Source organism: Cupressus sempervirens, chromosome 4 (assembly GCF_028749045.1).
Source record: "Cupressus sempervirens isolate cs-2001-9-10 chromosome 4, ASM2874904v1, whole genome shotgun sequence".
Taxonomy (NCBI): domain Eukaryota; kingdom Viridiplantae; phylum Streptophyta; class Pinopsida; order Cupressales; family Cupressaceae; genus Cupressus; species Cupressus sempervirens.
Window position 1 is genome coordinate 182,688,751 of NC_143121.1, and position 7,163 is coordinate 182,695,913.

Here is a 7,163-nt window from a genome sequence, read left to right on the forward strand (position 1 = left end):
ATGATCCCCTCATCTTGGAAAATATGTTTGGAAGGGATGTTGAAGATGTGAAGACCATGCAGTGATTGATTTGGATTGAAGGAGTGATAATTCAAGGAGTGATATTTGAATGTAGAAGGCTTCATCTAGCCCATGTTGATTTACAGTTGTTGTTCAAAGATAGTAGTTCCTCCTTTTAAGCTAACATTTGAACTCATGAGCTTGAATTTTAAAGGAATGCACCTCTATATGTTTTAAAAGGAGAAAATTGGAATTATCCCTAGCTACACTTGAGTCATTTCTTGGAGAAGAGAAAATCAAGACAGAGCTCAAACATGTCAACAAACTAAGGATAGGAAATTGCAAATTGTCAAGATGAAGATACATACTAAAAGATGTGGAATGTGAAGAAAGTTTTTTTTTTTTATGAATGGGAGAGTCATTCATCATGAGAGATTTTGCCCACTCCATTTTCAAACATAGTAGTTATGCCATGAGATTGATATAGTCATCACATCATTATTTCTAGTTGTTAAATTTCAATCATCATTGAAGATAAGGAGAAAAGAGAGAATAGGTGGCACCCCAAAAAGCCTCAATCTGAAGAATGCCTAAGTGCTTTAGAGGTTGGCTTGTCTATGAGTGAAAAGATAAAGATTCACCCAAATCCTAAAAAAAATGAAGGTAGTGGTAAGAATTGTGTTAGAACAATGATATAAAAAGGAGGAAATGACATTAATTTTTTAATCCCACATTGCTGGGAAAGTATTATACCAAGTTGTTTTTAAGCACAAGCGCACACATAAAGAGATGTCTTAAAGACATAGCTCTTCTAGAAAGAAAATAAGATCAAGCAAAACCCACTTCACCTATTGAAGGAAAGGTAAGAAATTTTGAACAATGTGTGCAATGATGTGGAAGTGACATGGTGTCAAGTTTGACCAACCAAAAATTGACGCATGGAAACCTAACGACAAATTAGATAGTGACATCTAGAAGTAGACTTCAAAGCATGTTTTACTTCCCGAGGCAATGACATGGTGAGGTTAGACATGTGTCATAACGACGCTATGTCACTAGTGACATGGCAGTGCTAAGATGGCATAGTGACATAGTGACAAGTCACTATGTGGCAAAGGGTGGTGATGTGGTAGTAGTGATGTGGCATAGATTATGAGGTAGATAACATGGAAAAAAGTGCCATATGTTGTGATGTCACTATGTTATGATGATGTGGCAAGGTGTTGAGGTGGATAGTGACATGGTAACTGAATTAGAGGCCACCACATGACAGAGGGCCCAATCAAATGTGGTAGTTTGTGAACCAATGGGGTGGTGCCATGTGGATCCCAAGTGGTAGAAGCACTGATAAAATAGGTGACAAGGGAAAAATTGGGTGAATCACAATGGGACATGTGTCGCAAGAAAGTCAAACTAGTTTGACCCAAAATACATGGAGGGAAAAACCAAAGTTCATAAAATAATAATTCTTTATTATTTTCCTATTTATGAATGTGCATGTCATTTTAAGAATACAGAGGATATACTCTAAAGTTTTGATTTTAGGGTAATATTAAATATTTTCTACAAATGTAGTCTTAGAGCCATACCAGGGACCTAAAATTCATACTGAGATTATGGGCATCTTCGATGTGTCAACATAGTACTATTATATATTGTCAGAACTAGGAGGGAATCAACTTTCCAATTTTGGGGTTTGTTTTTGCATAGGAAGCTATCTGTTCAAGCTATGCAAGGTTTTTTCTTAGGTATCCATTTTCAGCCTCATTTAGGCATTGAAGTTCAAATTTGATGTATGATGAAATGATGAATTGGGTGAATGCTAGAGGGAGTAAAAATGCAGTTAGGAATGATTTTTGTCACCTCCAAATCAGTTTGATGAAGGTATTATCAGCATTTCAAATATTTTGGCAAAACAAGGGTTTTCATTATTAAAGAAGAGAAATTTCCATGTTTTTTATAGATAACGATGAGAATCATATCAGATTTTAGTTATAGAAAGATGAGAGATGCATTGCAATAGTAGGGAATGAAGATTCAAGTGGACACATATTTCTTCTAGAATCAGATCCTACATTACATTTCTTTCCTATATCTATCTCTTTCTCATCCATTATAAGGGTTCCAATTTTTGATATGTTTTCATTACAATGATACCATGTTTGTTCCAATTTCTCTGAGACTACATTGTCGGATCTAGAGTTGTGATTCCACCATATTCTTTAGCATATTTCTCTTGTATGAACAGAAGTAGTTAAGCTAATATAGATAGTTATGATCTATTAAGTGGTTCTATTACTTGTTTACATGCATCTTGAATGTATAGTTTCAAAATAATGAATAGAATGAGCAAGAACATTCTTAGTTTCATTATGATTCTTGTCTCTTATCTCTATAATCTACAATGTTGTGTGGTTTAGGGACAAAGAACTTAGACCCAGTTATATCCCCTTAAGGTTGTATGTCTAATATGTTTTGTTGTTTGAACAAAGAGCCAAGTAAATGCTTAATGTATTTGATAGGGCTTTTGGTTATTTGAGAAGGATACTTCATGAGAATGAGGTCTTTATGAATAGTGATCTCAAATTCACAAAGTCATAAGATAGATCTGATATCTTGATGTATGGAATATATCATTGGTATCATAGATGTATGTGTGTGATTCATGGAATTTCCCAATAGATAAGGCATTGATCAACTAGATGATCAACTTGTTCTTACTATTGCATATTTGGGGATTTTCTAAAATCAACATTATAATCATCCATTTCCCTTTTCATTTAAGAGATAAAAAAATGCCCTCACTTAGCTTATCAATTTCTTAGGTCATGTTATTAGCTATTTCTTGTTTATGATCTTTGCATAAGTACAAAAGATATAAGGGTTCTAGTCTACTTTGTTTTAGATTTAGTTGTATGCTTTTTGGAACACTGATACCATATGAAGAATATAATAGGTCCACCCACCTAGGTTTTGCAGAGCTTGAAGTAGAAGAAGGGTCTAGCCTTATAGTTGGCCCAGTGTCTGAAAGGATATGTTGTAGATGGGAAGTAGCTGCCCCTAGATGTATTATTTTCTCATTGGGGTAATTTGAAACTGTGAGATTTCAAAACACCAATAGAACCAAATATGATTAATAAATGATAGTGGAAGATCCAAATATGGAGAAAAATGGCGAAGAATATAAATGACAAGTTCAAAGGCAATAAACAATCATTTGGCAACAATTTCAAAAGTAAAGAAGGAAGGACAACGAAAAGAGTTACCCCATAATTAGACAGAGATAAAATACCTTGAGGGAAAAATTTATAAGGATTAGATGGTAATAAAGAAAAAAGAATGAGTAACACAATGAAACCAAGTTCTTCTTACAAATACCTAAGAAGTTCCTTTAATTAGATGGTAATAAAGGAAAAAGAGAGTGTAACATAATAAAAAAGATCTTCTTACAAGTAGATAAGAAGTTCCTTGATTCTAAGCTAACTAAAGTTATCAGAGACCGTGAAATTAAAGTTGATAATGTGGAAGGCAAGAGAAATATTATTGGAGTCTAAGAACTATAAAATCAAGGTCAAGCTATAGATTTGATGCTAGGTCGTAACCCACTGATATAACGAGCAACCTTCTCCTTATTTGCTTCTGCATGCCCTGCTCTAATCAGGAGTCGGTAAAACTCCTCTGTATATTCTTGGACTGATCTTCCTGCTTGCTTTAATCCATGCATCTTCTTAAACAGATCAAGCTCGTAGTCCACAGGAATGAACTGCTTCTGCAATTTGTCCACCATGCGATCCCATCTTGTGATCTTCTCCTTTCCTCTTCTAAGTCTTTCCAGTTGAATCTCTTGCCACCAGATTTTGGCATGGCCTTTTAGTTTGGCCTTTGCAAACTTAACCCTATCTGGGTCCCTTATATCCTCATGAATACTTGATTATAGAGAAGAGACAGATGAAGATGACTTTTGTGATTGGATGGATTCTGAGGATTCCTCGACTTGAGAAATTTAGAGCAAAAAATTAACAATCATTGCTAGTTGATTTGCAGAAGCAAGTGAATGAATTAGAAGCTGAGTTGCGGAAACAAAGAGCATGTCACCAGAAAAGAGATGTTGATAATTCCTTGGATGTGGAAAAGGAAGATGATCTAGTGGAAGAGCAAGCAGATGAAGAGGAAATCATTTGTGAACCTAAAGTTGAAGAAGATGAACGAGACGAGGAAGAGCATAAAGATGACAAGACTTACGAACCTAAAGTAGATCAAGATGATTTGAAGATTGCAGCAATGGAGGAGAAGTATAGTGCCTTACTTGGAGATCAAGCAAGTGGAGTAGTTACATGCATTGTTGATGAAGATGTCAAACAGGTAAATTCTTATGAATCATGGGATGTTGTCTTTGATATGAGTTCAAAAGATATTAATGATGGTTTGCATGAGGATCTTGTTCATGATTTATGGTATGCAAAGGAAGATTGGTATGGTGTTGCTGGATTTATTACAGGTGTGATTAATTCAACAAGATTGAATGAGGATGAGATTTATACTTGGATAGAGTTCATTGCAAAGGAGAAATTTCAGCATCGGATACTTGTTCCAGCTATGTGTTGGAGGAAGAGAAAAAAAAATATGTCAACAGTGGCTACTTCATTTTGTGAATCCATATTCACAAAATTTTCCTACCACGGGAGTCGGATGCAGGAGCATCATGCATCAGGAAAAAAAATAAAAATGTGGAAGCCTTTAGTGAAGATGAAGATGGTTCTATATCTTTCTTTTGACATCAAAGTGTGGGGCACACTTTTCTATCTACCAAGGGAGTCTGATGCAGGAGCATCTTGCATGGGAAAATTAAATTATTAGAAAAAAAAAAAAAAAGAGAGGGAAAAAAAAAAAGGGAAAAAAAAATAAATAAATAAAATTGTGGAGGAGAGAGAAAGTGACGAAAATGGAAGGAAAATAATTAAAAATAGAAAATAGGAAAAGTGGAGAAAAGAGGAATCTCTATTTTCAAGATGCATGGGTGGCATAAATAGAAAATAATAAAAATAGTTGTTATTCCATTAATTGAGGTGTGTAGGTGGCATCATGCATAGAAAAAGTAATAAAAATAGCTGTTATTCCATTAATTGAGGTGTGTAGGTGGCATCATGCATAGAAAAATAATAAAAATAGCTGTTATTCCATTAATTGAGGTGTGTAGGTGGCATCATGCATTTAATATTTGTTGTGATCCACAAAAGAAATGTAATTTTCTAATTGGGCCACATAGTGGTGCTTAGTTGTATTTAGGTGGAAATTCTAGAAGGTTGTAGATATTGTAGAAGGTTGTGGAGATTCTAGAATGTTGTGGATAAATCATGCCTTGGGTGGTAAGTGCCTATTTAAGAAAGGCCTATTATCATTTGTAATAAAGTTCAAGGAATGGAAGCTCTTCTAAAGGAAGTTGGAGAAATAGAAGCTCTTCAAGTGTAAGTTCTTGAATTGTAAGCTCTTCAAATGTAATCTCTTCTAATGAATTTCAAGTATTAATGGAAGTTTTGTGAAGCATTTTTGTCATCCCTCTTGTCTCCATATTATTTCATTTTTGGTTGTTAGTTGGTACTGGTGGTGGTTGGCTCTTCATCAAGATTATCCAAAAATAATGATAGAGATTGAAAAGAAAAAATGTAAAGAAAAATATAGAAAACTACCAACAAACATATGAGCACAAATAAGAGTCAATGACGTAAAATAGCATCAACAAAAAAGGTTGTTGGTTGGTTGATACTAAGGAAGTGTTGTTGGGTAGCATATGAGTCCTTAAAATTTTAAAAGTTGCATATATTTTAATATATCTGTAATAGTTTATTTTAATGGATGAATACTATTTGTGAGTCATTTAAAGGAGAAGAAACTCCTCAATTGTATTTTGAATTTGTTCATAGGAAATATATATGTAGAAGAGATATATTTAACTGGGTTGTTCTTGCTCAAGTAAGATGTTTTTTTCCTGAATCTAATTATAAACCTAACATGGCATCAAATTGGGCTTAAGAAAAGATTCAATCAGATATGAGTAAGAGTTCAAGAAAGACTCACTGATGGGTACCCAATCAATATTCAACAATATTGACATGGAATCATCATCTAAAAATACCAGAGTAATTAAATTAAACACTCATTGAAGGGAGGATACATAGAATAGGGGTCCCAATCAAATATAGTAGTTGAGCAAAGAGCTCTATATAGGTTTCACTACCTGAATGATAATGTGATATCTCAAAGTAACATGTATCCATGGCAAGGGGACAATACCAAACAATTCACACACTAAAATCAGATGAACGAATATGGAGCATCCACCTTATTTGTTTCTAAGCATGCACCTTATTTATTTCTAAGTAACCACCTTATTTATTACTAAGCATATATAGAGGAAGCCAATATATTTATCAATAACCTATCACTGAAATTAAATGAACTAAGAAGAGCATAAAAAACTAACAAAACATAATCAACAAAAAGTAATGAAAGGTTAAAGATAATGCTAAAAAAACATTAGAGGGAAATTGTAAACCCTTATTTTGGAAGCAATAAAAGCACAGAAAAAACATAGGCAAAACCACATTTTAAAGCATTTCAGAAATAATTAAGAAATCAAACAAATTAGACAAATTGATTCAAGGTATTGAATCAATAAATGCAAAAACTCAAGTTGAACATCTAACCAGAAATTGAGGGTGTGTTTAGCAATTGGTCTCCATTTTTCCTAGCCCAAAGGTAGTCATAGTTTTCTCGCTCACCAAATTCTTTGGTTTCTATGGGTGTCCTATACCTAGATTAGATAGAATATTTCCATTGAAACCTTTCTTTCCTAGGTAGCAAAAATGACATTAAAGGAAGCTTCATTTCTTCTTCCTCACAATCTTTGCAATCTTTTCTCATTATTATTATGCATATTATTTTTGATATGCATATTATTTTTGATGTGCATATTATTTTTTATTAGTTAAAAATTTTGTGAGTTTTGATTAATTATTTTAATTACTAATTATACTAAATAATATATTATAGATCATGTTTAAAAGTTTTTATTATATTTATTTAGTATATTTTCAAATTTAAGATAATAGATAGTAAAATCTATTAAAGTATTACATAATAAGTCATTGTATTAGCCATTATTA